The sequence below is a fragment of the Macaca thibetana genome, chromosome 11 (genome assembly GCF_024542745.1).
Source record: "Macaca thibetana thibetana isolate TM-01 chromosome 11, ASM2454274v1, whole genome shotgun sequence".
In the NCBI taxonomy this organism is placed as follows: Eukaryota; Metazoa; Chordata; class Mammalia; order Primates; family Cercopithecidae; genus Macaca; species Macaca thibetana.
The window spans coordinates 97,285,638-97,299,016 of record NC_065588.1 but is presented as its reverse complement, the minus strand read 5'-3'; the positions used below and the strand labels follow the sequence as shown (position 1 = coordinate 97,299,016).

The window sequence follows — 13,379 nt, the reverse complement described above, 5'->3', positions numbered from 1 at the left end:
CAAATATCAGTGACATTGAACAGCAGAGCTGTACTGTCAGTATAGTAGGCACCTGGTGCCATTAAACACTTAAAATATAACTAGTTCAAATTGAGATGTGCTGACTGTGGAAAGTACACACCAGATTTTGAAGACTTAGCATATATACAAAAAAGAATGTAAAATATCTCAATAATTCCTATGTTGATTACATGTTTAAATGATATCTTAGATCTGTTGGATAAGTAAAACTATTATTAAATTCATCTGTCTATTTTTACCTTTTATATGTGGCTCCTAGAATTTTCTATCGGCTAGTGCCATGATAAAGATTTACTCCTTGTTCATGCTACATGTCCACTGCAGGGCAGCTCATTGTAGTGATTTAGTGGTTCATGCTGATAGTCACCCAGGGGGAAGGCAGAGCTCAGAGGGCCTCATAAGCATGCGTACCACTTCTGTGCCCAGCCCATTGAGCAGAAGTAGTCATATGGCCACATCTATCCACAAGACCACTGGAAGCCGGAGTATATCTGATACATATTGCTAATTAATACACACTGATGTAGAAGACCTTCTTTCATCACCTTCTTAGATCTATTATGAAAAGCAAATGTTTTATCTGCCTCACAACACAATGACACATAAAATCATTCAGTAAACACCTAAAGATGATTTAACTACTGTGCACTATGTTGCCTAGCGCACAGGCCCTATGTTGGACCCTCGGGATACAAAGAAGGTTAAGACATAGTTCAAGATCTCAGGGAACTCAAAATTCAGCAAAGCAATGACGACCCTAATTATAAAAAATGTGATTAGTATGAACAGAGGTTGGTCTAATATCCACTGGGAGAGAAAATACTCCCTTTGTAGGTAATCCCAGTACTAAATCTCTCCTTAGAAGTAAGCAATGTCAGTTGTGATCTACAAAATTCCAAACGTCCCTACACTTCTTACAGACCATCATAATGTTTTCCCTACTCCTTCTAGATGGTATATGAGATAAACTGAACTTGGGGACAACTTTATCATCACGGTGTACTTTTTATTATCACAAAACACCAACCCACTGACAACCATTCACAGCTATGACCCAATCAGTAACCCATGAAATGCTCTGCCCTTAGTACGCTGCAGAGATGAACAGCCATGAAATAAGCAAGACCCAGAAAAGACAGAAGAATTGGGTGTCTTCTGCTAGTGAAGAAGTAATTTAACTTTGGAAATACTTTCTTTTTTTACTATCTGTCTTTTTTTTTAAGTTCCAGGATACATGTGCAGAATGTGCAGGTGTTACATAGGTACACATGTGCAGAATGTGCAGGTGTTACATAGGTACACATGTGCAGAATGTGCAGGTTTGTTACATAGGTACATAGGTACACACATGTGCAGAATGTGCAGGTGTTACATAGGTACACATGTGCAGAATGTGCAGGTTTGTTACATAGGTACACATGTGCAGAATGTGCAGGTTACATTACACATGTACAGAATTACATAGTGTACACAGAATGTGCAGGTACAGAATGTGCAGAATGCAGGTTTGTTACATAGGTACACATGTGCAGAATGTGTGCAGGTTTGTTACATAGGTACACATGTGCAGAATGTGCAGGTTTGTTACATAGGTACACATGTGCAGAATGTGCAGGTTTGTTACGTAGGTACAGAATGTGCAGGTTTGTTACATAGGTACACATGTGCAGAATGTGCAGGTTTGTTACATAGGTACACATGTGCAGAATGTGCAGGTTTGTTACATAGGTACACATGTGCAGAATGTGCAGGTTTGTTACATAGGTACACATGTGCAGAATGTGCAGTTTGTTACATAGGTACACATGTGCAGAATGTGCAGGTTTGTTACATAGGTACACATGTGCAGAATGTGCAGGTTTGTTACATAGGTACACATGTGCAGAATGTGCAGGTGTTACATAGGTACACATGTGCAGAATGTGCAGGTTTGTTACATAGGTACATATGTGCACTTGGGAAAGGTTATGACAGCTCTTCTAAGTCTGTTGTATGTATCTCCTGGTGAAATGCTGATCAAAATTAGAGGATGCTGCAAGGCACACAGCAGTATAGCCTATCAAGTGTTTTTACCTAAAGGTTATACAAAACTCAAGAAATGGGGCTCCTACGATTTTTAATAACAGAGAAACCTGATACATTATACCTCAACTCATATTACTTCCTCATTGGTATAATGCTGATATAATTACCCTCACCTACTTTATAGGGTGTGTGTGTGCATGTGAATATGTACGTACCTGTATACATAAAGTACATTTGAAAACATTTTTTATGGGGGTCACTAGTGTGTCGTTGGCAACCATTCTCCTCTCCTTCAGGCACAGGGAAATCTGAGCTCCTTGGCCCACTAGGGTAGGCAGGAGCCATATGATGAGTCTAGCCATTTAGCTGTGAGCAGAGGCTTGAAGTCCGGTGTGTGATTTGCCTTTCCCTCCCCCAGAGGCAGGTGTCTGGATGCAGCTTGTTATCTGGGTCCCCGGTCGCTGCAAGGAGCATTTCTCCTCCTCCACCTCTGCATTCTGAGATCAAAAAGTAAACCCTGCTGCCTGAAGCCTCTGAGATGACAAAGCCTCGAGTGACAGGCAGAAGCTATATAAAGCTATGGAACTGGAGAAAATCACAGGAAGATGGAGACACAGAAGAAAAGGGGACCCAGGATCAAGTCTTAAAAGACTAGTATTTGAAGATCAGACAGAAGAGAAGGTGAGCAAAGAGGACTGAGAAAGAGCCAATGAAGAAGGAAGAAATCCAGGAAAGCATGAGATGTCACCAAAGCCAAGAGAAGCACGTTTTTCTTAAGGAGGGAATGACTCACCACGTGGAGGAAAGCTGCTGGGGAGGCCAGTAAGATAGCGGAGATGGCATGACTGCCGGATTTGATCACAGGCCACCTTTATAAAAGCAGTCTCTGTGAAATAGTGAGGGAGAAAGCCCAAACTGAGAAATTGGAAGAGAGAATGGTAGGTGAGGAGATGGAGACAGGACACTAGACAAATCTTTCAAGAAGTTTTCTGTGAAGTGTAGAAGAGAAACGGAGTGATCATTAGGGGAGGGAATAGGGGTCAAGGGATTTTTCATCTCGTGAGCTACAAGAGCATGTTTGTAACAACTGAGTAGAGAGGAAAAATAATGATGCAGGAGAGAGAGGGGAGACAATTACAGGAGCAAAGTCCCTAAGAAGGTGAGGGGAGAGGGGATTCAGCGAATAATAGGAGAGCTCCCGGGACAGTGCACACAGTGGTGGGAGGGAAGGTTGAGGGTGGGAAGTCATAGAAGATCCTGTCTGACCATTTTTATTTTCTGTCAGAGTACAGGCAAGGTTATCAGCAGAACAGTGTATGTGTGTGGAGGGGCATTGAGGGAGGTGAGGGTGCGGAGAAAACAGGTGAGAAGGTTGATTGGGGAGAGAGAGTGTGAAGTGGGCCAACTCCCCCACCTATTCAAGATCTTAGTCAAACGTCACCTTCAGTGAGCCCCTAGCCAACACCCTATTTAAAATGACTATCCTTTTACCCTTAGTGCTCTCATACCCACACTCTGCTCTGGTTTTTCTTGTGTCATATCATTTATCACCTTCTTTTATGTTTTTGTTTGTTTGTTTGTTTGTTTGTTTTTTTTGAGACAGGTTCTCACTTGTTGCCAAGGCTGGATTGCAGTGGCGCAATCTCGGCCCACTGCAGCCTCAACCTCCCAGGCTCAAGTAATCCTCCTGCCTCAGCCTCCCAAGTAGCTGGGACTACAGGCATGCTGCAATACACCTGGCTAATTTTTTGTATTTTTTTGTAGAAACAAGGTTTTGCCATGTTGTCCAGGCTAGTCTTGAACTCGGGACTCAAGCAATCCTCCCACCATGGCCTCCCAAATTTCTGGGATTACAAACATGAGCCACTGCACCTGGCCCTCCATTTATCACCTTCTAACATATTATATTATTTACTTATTTATTATGTTTATTGTTCACGGTCTCCCTCACTAGAATGTGAGTTTCACAAGGGTGGGGGCTCTCTGATTTGTTCACTGATGTATCCCAAGTGCCTTGAATTGTGCCAGGCACTATATAATTATTTAATGATTGAAATTTTAAAATTGAATCAATGAAAGAAAGAAGCAAAGAGAGAAAGAGAGAAAGGGGAAGAGAGGGAAGAAAAAGTTACTTAATTTTTATAGAAAGGAAGAAAGCAAAAGTACCAGGCTCACTGAGCATTCTCTGGTACCCGTGTGAGACTGTGGTATGATGTAAAGTGAACCAGTCAGCATGTTTTTTCCCGCAACATTAAATCACTCGGGTGTGGGCACGAACAAGATGCAGTTTAACCAAGGTCAGGGCTTTGCCAGGCAAATAAGTCAAAGGAATAAAGGAGTGAGAGAATTCAGGTGCTTGTAAGTGGTCCTGATGATGAACTATAGAATCAAAGCTAAGTAATGAGGGACATGAAACGACGATTTAAAAAAATGGTTGGGGCTGGGAATGATGGCTCACACTTGTAATTCTATCACTTTGGGAGGCTTAAGTGGGCAGATCACCTGAGGCCAGGGGTTTGAGAGCAGCCTGGACAACATGGCGAAACCCCGTCTCTACTAAAAAAAAATACAAAAATAATGTCTTAGTTTATTTTGTGTTGCCACAACAGAATACCTAAGATGGGGTAATTTATGAAGAAAAGATTATCATTTAGTTCATGGTTCTGCAGGCTGGAAAGTACAGGAAAGTAGCCGGGCTTGGTGGTGCACGCCTGTAATCCCAGCTACTCAGGAGGCTGAGGCATGAGAATCACTTGAACCTGGGAGGTGGAGTTTGCAGTGAGCTGAGATCGTGCCACTGCACTCCAGCCTGGGCAACAGAGCAGACTCTGTCTGAAGAAATAAAAATAACAAATAAAAAAATGGTTGGGATAATTCAACAGCAGGCTTATTATCACAGTCAATATACTCCCCAGTGACATTTTTGGACTATTTAAACCCACTGGCCACAGTTTGGATATGGTTTGTTTGTCTCCACCAAAACTCATGCTGAAATGTGCTCACCAGTGTGGCGGTGTGGAGAGGTGGGGCTTTGGGGAGGTGTTTGGGTCATGAGGGTGCTGCCCTTGTGGGTGGCTTGGTGCTTGGTCTCACGCTGGCGAGGCTGCATCTGTTCCTGCAGGAATGGATTAGTCCCACAAAAGTGGGTTGTTATGACACCAGGATGCCTCCCAGGTTTTGCCTCTTGGCACGTACTTCCACTCTGACCTTCTGCCATGATGTGATGAAGCACAAAAGCTCTCGCCAGAAGCCGAGGAAGTGTTGGTGCTGTGCTTCCTGTACTTTCCAGCCCGCAGAACCATGAACTAAATGATAATCTTTTCTTTATAAATTACCCCATCTCACGTATTCTGTTGTGGCAACACAAAATAAACTAAGACATCATTCAAAGAAAGTTTCAGTTCCAAGTATTTAAGAGTTTATTTAGAACTCTCTTTCCCTAAAAAGAGTTGTTTTTAAAAAGGCATTAAGGTGGCCGGGCGCGGTGGCTCAAGCCTGTAATCCCAGCACTTTGGGAGGCCGAGACGGGCGGATCACGAGGTCGGGAGATCGAGACCATCCTGGCTAACACGGTGAAACCCCGTCTCTACTAAAAAATACAAAAAACTAGCCGGGCGAGGTGGCGGGCGCCTGTAGTCCCAGCTACTCGGGAGGCTGAGGCAGGAGAATGGCGGTGAACCCGGGAGGCGGAGCTTGCAGTGAGCTGAGATCCGGCCACAGCACTCCAGCCTGGGCAACAGAGCGAGACTCCGCCTCAAAAAAAAAAAAAAAAAAAAAAAAAAAAGGCATTAAGGTATAGCTTTGCTATGTATAAATGGAACAAGAGAAAAAAAGGAAATGATAAACTAAAATTCAATACTTAATTGATGGCTTAACTGTGTTCTGTCAACTAAGTAAAACATTATGTGACATAAGGAATCAAGACTAACAGTTTTTCACTCAAGTGGAGTTTCTACAGATAATTGCAGTTGGGGGAGATCCCCTTGAACAATCAGAAGAAACAGCGAACACCTCAAACAGGTTACCCTTTTCTAACTATACGATGTTATCCATGAGTCACCGATAAAGGAGTAGATTTCAGAAGATTCTCGTTAGAGTCTGAGAAACTGAATCAAGGCAGCCTCAGATGACGGCCAAAGTGATTTACTACTATACAATCCAAAATAATATTCTGGTTGAACAAAGGAACCTACAGACTCAGGAGGAAGAGAGTCCCCAAGAGGCGATATAATGCATTTCTGAAACTCTAATGGACACGAGGTCTCACCACATGTACTTTTTCTTTCCTGCCTACTGGACTGCTAAGGTCAAGGAAAATCATGTGCAGTGTAGTTTCATTTTTCTGCCTGCTCTACTCCTGGTCTTCTAGAAAACTCTTTTTAATTTCAACATGTGTAGAAAAAAGAGAGAATGAAGAACGGAGCTGAAAAACAAAGTACTCTAGTGAGCAATAACACCACCTTCTTGGAAGAAGATCCAAGATGATCTTGGCTAAGTTTGCAGGTAATGGCTGGTATAGTTTGTTTAGTAAAATCCTTGGCCTGAAAGAAATTGGCATTGAGATGATTCTTATTTACACTTGAGTACAGTGTGATGGATTTGGTTGTAAAGAGGCTAAATGATATTTGGTTGCAATATTTTGGAAAAAAATGACTAAAACCTGCACATCTTTCTAGCTCTGTCATTAAGGTCTAGAAGAACAATTGTATCTGATGTCAATTATGTTCATGGGAAATTGCTAAGTGAGCATATACTATGTGAAAGTCAAGATGACATGATGAACCAGACACTGTGCTAGGGACAAGGAGAAATCTGTCCAGCCCTCATGGGATGCACACTCTGTCTGGGAAGCAGAGGTGCACAGAGGAGCCCTGAGGCCTCAATCAAAAGTCTATCATGCCACTGTTTATGTTGTTTCCCATCTGGAATGCCATGCCCTTCTACTTTCTGGCTTTGTGAATATCTAGTCATCCTTTAAGTCCCAGGTCACCTCTCTTAACCTTCCTGAAATCTCTGTGCAGAGTATGAAATTCCCCAGGGCTTCCATAGAATTTTTCAAACTGTATTCTATCTGTTTCACATCTGCCTTCATTGCTAGTTAGTGAGCTCTTCAAATACACTAAGCATATTGTGGCAGCTTGTATTTTCCAAAGATGGTCCCAACATTACTGCTTATCCCACACATCTTCTAGAACCTTATGACTCTCCTTCAAGAGGTGGCATCTATGTCCCTTCCCCTTCATTCTGCCTTTCCCAGCAGAATAAATGCTTCTAGGGCTAGGTCATTAAAGTTCACTTTTACCTTGTTCTCCTAGAACCCAGCCACGATGTCATGAGAAAGCCCAGGCAGCATGTGAAGAGGCCCACAGCCCACAACCCTGGCTGAGCTTTCAGCTGACAGCCAGCACGGACATTCCAGCCATGTGAGTCAGCCACCTTAAAAGGGGAGTCCTCCAGACACTAGTAGTGCTGCTCCAACTGACGTCCCATGGAGCAGAGGGAAGCTATCCCTTCCAAGTCCTGCTCAATTGCACATATGAGAGCAAAAAGAATGACTATGATTTTAACATACAAGTTTTGGAGTTGTTTGTTATGCAACAATAGATAACTAGAACATTTATTTTTTTATTCTCCAGTGCCTGGCACAGTGCCTGGAACATAACAGATGCTCAATACGTATGTGCATGAGGATTGATACTCTATCACTGTAGGGGCTGGATGCGACAAAGGGAATCTTCTTTAATTCCTCTGTGGGCAGTTATGGTGGAAGGAATTTTCAGCTTGTCTTTCCTTGTTGCTTTTCCCTTCCCTGCATCACAAACACAAGGACATTTCCACAGGCAGGCTTGTGGCTGCTGCTGACTATCCAATTAAATATTGGGTCTCAATGAATTCTGCCATGCTTTGAAAAAAGACAGTTGCCTAACGTTAGCATCAGAACAAAGATGTGGGTTTCTGGGAGGAACTCTGACTATGGGCAATTTACTCAGTCATGCCCATGTTAAAAAATAGAAATAGCTGCTCCTCCGTCATCTCAAAGGCAGGTGTTAGAGTTCAGACCTTACATCTTTTAAACCAGCTGGATATTACAGAGATGGGGCTAGCATGGCCTCAAATGAAGGGACAGGGGGCAATCTGTTAGGAGGGCTGGTGACTGCACTATACTGTTTGTTGTCACCTTAGCACCCCCTTCTGAGGTGTCCTCTGCATTGCTGAGAAGCTGGGACCAGAACTTGGTTCTGGTTTCCCAGAATCCCCTTCTCCATAAAGTTCTGGGTTAAAGTGTACAATAATGGGTGCTCAGATGGAAGGTGGGAAAGGAGAGGCTATTTCTCAGGCAGGTAGTTATAGGCAGATTTGAGGTTTGAAGCAGCTCCAGGTAAGTTTTGAGAATCATGTGCTGCAGTCAGGCATTATTGAGATCCCAGTGGCTTCCACACCAGCATCTGAGACCTGCTGCTGTGGTGCTTCAGGCTGAAGTGATGGGACGTAGATTCCCTGACCTTCACACCCAACCTTTTAAGTGGTCTTACAGTGTTGTGAAACTCTGTATTGAACACTTCATTCTCGGAGGACACAGAGTGGCCTTCCTGCACAACCCCAAATGAAAGGGTAGTCAAGCAGTTATAAGTACTAGGGAAGAATTTTAAAGAAGAAACTTTGGGTTTCTGGGTAGGCAAAAGTGAAGAGGCAGCACCCAGAATGAAGGTCCAACTGATTAATGGAAAAGGACAAGTTAGGGAGGTGTTTGCAACCAGGTCAGGTCGGGCCTCTCCAAAATCCCAACATGGCTCATGCACTTGATTTTTTTCCCCTGCTCCGTGCCCTGTAAGAGTTCATTCAGATGCAAACACCAGAGTCTATCTCTATCCTACAGCCAAATCCAGCTATTCCCCCTGTTTCCATATACCCCCATTCAGTTACTCCACTTACTCTTCCTACACCCATGCCAGCCTGCATGTGGGTGCACAAGACAAAGGAAACCCAGCAGTGGGAAAATTCCACAATGCTTTAGAAAGTTGGGTTTAGAAATGCAAATTCCAATTTCTCTTTGTGCTTAGTTCACCCATTATCATAGAGATTTTTCTTGAACTCCTGAAATGAAATAGTGACTCCTTCCCAGGATTCCTGTATATTTCTCCACAACACCTATTACATCTGACATATTTATTTAAGGCTTCCCTTCCTTCAATAGTAGTAGATATTCATGAGACATTTGATGAATGAATGAATGAATTACTTCATCTGGAAATGGAGTCATTAGATACTACAAACTGCTCTTAAAATATGCCTAAGACACAACAGGAAGTGAGCTAAGCCAGGGCCCTTGCCTCAAGAGGCAGTGCTGCATCATCACTTTTGCAACTAAGGTATGTCAAGTTCAATTAATAATACTCAGCTTACACTTCATCTTTTTCAAATTTTTCACTTGTAAGGGTTACAAGCAGGAGATTGTAAAGGGATTTACAGTTCTCCAGGCTGCTTCAAAGCTTTTAAATCTCTCCATGCCATTAATGAATAATTAGTGTCATATTCATGATATATATTTTGCATAATTTTCAGCAATTTAACATCACATAGCAAAAACAGCAGGAGCAAAAATATCACAAAGAAAGGACTTCAGTTCCTTTCATAAATATAATACAATGCCCACATTTGGCACATAATGATGACAATGCAAAACGTGCTTTATATCAGAGAAGTTAAATTTGGACTGCTGAGAAAATCTTTTAGATTAAGTAAGTTTCTTTTTGTGGGATGACAATAGTTCATAATACGACTTTAGTTTCTCAGCTGTGCCTTGTATAATGGGTATTTTTTTCCTTTAAAGTTGGTCTGTCTTGACTGAAGTAATATGCATGAGTCATATGAAATACGTGTTGATTTGGAATAATTCTTTGAGTAAATCAAGATAACTTTGTACTGGTCATCTTGACCTGGCAACATAAATGTTTTGATGAAACTTTGTCTATCTAAATAAGCAAAAGCAGTTGAGGCGATAATGAGGCCCTTAGATCTTTAAACCGGTCTCAGAAATTAGAGTGAGAGGAAAAGGAGAGAGAGCACCTTCTCTCAAACCATCACCAATTTGATAAAACTGCTCTAACAAGATGAACCAGCAAGAATACAGCCCTGATTCCATAGACTGCTATGGGGCAGTGGTAGGTGGACTGAGTCCTAGTGATGAGGTGAGACTTACCATTGTATCTCTTGCCATCTACCAGGTCCCTTCAGCTTTCCTGAGACACACAAGGACTCTCAGCCCAAGAGGTGACAGGGTTGAATGCCTGAGCTTCAGGAACAGGATGTCCAGGGATTGAAGTCACTCCCTTCTTTATCAATACCATCAATATCAACAACAGCCATGCATTAAAGTTGTCAATATGTCCAGACTCTTTCCTAAGCATATTGTAATTTATTCACTCATTTTGTCCTCAAAATAGCCCTTGAGATAGGAATCATCTGACACTTAACAAACAAAGAAACTAAGGCACAGAGAGATTAACAGCTTTACCCAGTTACTTAGTAAGTGGTGAAGTAGTAAGTGGATCTAAATCCCAGCTGTCTGACTTGAGAGCCAGTCTTCACATACTCTATTCTTCCCCTCAAACACCTAGGCCTCTTTTCTGATTCAAGAGTCTGATGTTAAGAGTGCTGAAATAAGCTGGTCCAACATGGATAAAAGAATGGAAGCCCTACCCCCTGGACACTACAACAAACCATATAATGTTGGATCAAGGGTCAAACCCAGGGATTCTCAGCTAGGGATGATTCCTCCCTCCCCTGACACCAGGATGTGTGACAATGCTTGGAGATATGTTTGGTTGTCATTATTTGAAGGAGGTGCTATTGGCATTTAGTGGGTAGAGGCTAGAGATGCTGCCAAATATCCTGTAAAGCACAGAATAGCCCTCTACAACAAAGAATTATCCAGCCCTAAATGTCAATAGAGTCAATGTTGAAAAACCCCGGAGATGAATTGACTGTTGTTACCCAGACTCAGATGTGAAAATCAGCTATCCACAATCTTTTTGTAGCAAACTCAGGATTCCACAAGCTAAGCACTGTAATAAGTCTTTGGAATATAAAAACCAGTAAGACAAAGTCTCTCTCTCAAACAACAGAAGAGACATGTGTCCATGTGTTCTCATCATTCAGCTCCCATTTATAAGTAAAAATAGGTAGTATTTGGCTTTCTGTTCCTGCGTTAGTTTGCTAAGGATAATGGCCTCCAGCTCCATCCATGTCCCTACAAAGAACATGATCTTGTTCTTTTTTATAGCTGTATAGTATTCTATGATGTGTAAGTACCATATTTTCTTTATCCAACCTGCCATTGATGAGCATTTAGGTGGATTACATGTCTTTGCTATTGTGAATAGTGCTGCAGTGAACATACATGTGTATGTGTCTATATGGTAGAATGACTTATATTCCTTTGGGTATATACACAGTAATGGGATTGTTGGGTTGAATGGTAGTTCTGTTTTTAGCTCTTTGAAGAATCTCCACACTGCTTTCCACAATGATTGAACTAATCTACACTCCCACCAGCAGTGTCTAAACTTTCCCTTTTCTCCACAACTTCGCCAACATCTGTTATTTTTTGACTTTTTAGTATTAATAATACCATTCTGACTGGTGTGAGATGGTATCTCATTGTGGTTTTAATTTGCATTTCTCTAATGCAGTGATATTGAGCTTTTAATACGCTTGTTGGCCACATGTATGTCTTCCCTCAAAATGATGACACTAGCAACATGGAATCTTTACCTTTTAGACATAGCATCCTAAAATTAGAAGAACAAATTAAAACAGAAGAAATTCCAATGTGTACTTGTTCTCTCTTCACTTGGTCAAGGACCCCATGAATTTCGTGTTTGCTGGCATCTCAAAAAGGGCTGTCTGAATACCACAGATTAGGCAGCATCTCTACTACTAACTCAATACCAATGGTAATGTACGCTGATGGTGCCTGGAATGACCCTCAGCCAAATGGGCAGTGCCTACCTCCCACCACTTCCACAGACCTCAGCCAATGACTGACTGATGTGGGGGCCCGTGTCTGAAAAGTGGACCAGCTCTATGCTGCACCTGCTGATTACCGAGCTCCCCTGTGGGATCAGGCTGAAGGTAGTGTCCAGCTGAGGCCACACTTTTGGCTTAGCTGTTCTTTTCTGCTCCTCTCACTCCCCTTTCTCCTAAGATTGCCCCACCCATCAACAACTTGAAGAATTCTCACCTCAAGTTCTGCTTATGCTTAGGAAATCCAACCTAAGACACAAGTTAATAGAAAAGCCACCACAAGTGTGGACTGACATTGGTAGCTCCTGAAAGACACTCAAGGAATCTCCAGGGCTCTGAGGTTCAGAAGAAAATCTGCTTTCTCCTTTCTTTGGTTATGACTGTCCTAAATTCTCCTTTCTCTTCACCTCAACTTGAGACCCTTGGTAATACATGTGCATGACATATAAGAAGCTTGAGTGGAGCGAAGTGGAGATTATTGAGTGAAGAAGTCTGATTTTCTTTTTTCTTTTTTTTTCAGAACAGAGAGCACTAGAGGACAGAAATCTGGGTAGTGCACATAGTCCTGACACTGATTTATTTGAGACACTCATTACCATATTTTCAACTGTGAAGGAAGGGAGGACACTGTCATTCTGGTATCCTCCGAGTTCTGGATACCGAGAGAGCACCTACAGCAACAAGCTGGATGTGGATGCAGTATAGAAATGGCGATGAAATTAGGGGAATTTGGGCAGGAAGCCTACAAGGGCAGAGAGCCATCTGCATGAGATTAGCTCTTTAAATAGGGAAATCTTTGTGAAGATTTCCCTTGAATGGGGTAAAGAAACACTGGGATGGACAATCAAATACAGTTTTGTTGTTGTTGTTTTTCTTTTTTTTTTTTAAGCTCTGAATTGATCTATAACTTTATACCCAGATGAATCGAAAACCAAATCCTCTCCAAGCAGATAAACATCTGAACCTCGATCATGCTAAACTTGTTACCAAATGTATTCCCAGTTCTTTCAAGAGCATTAAAGTATAAATCTCATTAATGCATACACAGTAACAACATATGACCCGCCGACGTTGCTATTCCTAATGGTTGCATTATAAAGGATTTATAAACTGTATGAAAAATTTTCTTAAAGTTTACCTTGAAAACTATTCTAAAGTAAAAGTCTTAACACATTGTATTTAGCTGTTACGATAACGGTAATGATGACAATAATGTAGTTTACTAAATGCTTACCATGTAAAAGGCACAGAGATAAGCACTCGATATAAATGATCTCATTTAATTAAAATAACCCATGAGATAAATC

General features: G+C 41.9%; 1 protein-coding gene and 1 long non-coding RNA gene across 4 annotated transcripts in view; one reads left to right on the top strand and one right to left on the bottom strand.

The window, feature by feature from the left end:
* ANO4 (anoctamin 4) overlaps window positions 1-13,379 on the bottom strand; it is a 383,617-nt gene that overhangs the window by 155,227 nt on the left and 215,011 nt on the right. The window lies entirely within an intron of this gene.
* On the top strand, window positions 1,260-1,908 carry LOC126931762 (uncharacterized). Of its 3 annotated transcripts, none has more exons than XR_007717917.1 (4): window positions 1,260-1,353; window positions 1,398-1,441; window positions 1,650-1,785; window positions 1,821-1,908. It is a non-coding gene; the product is annotated as an uncharacterized LOC126931762 (long non-coding RNA). The 3 variants fall into 3 exon arrangements; XR_007717918.1 differs by having other exon boundaries at window positions 1,398-1,456; window positions 1,665-1,785; window positions 1,857-1,908; XR_007717919.1 differs by lacking the exons at window positions 1,650-1,785; window positions 1,821-1,908 and adding an exon at window positions 1,565-1,641 and having other exon boundaries at window positions 1,398-1,456.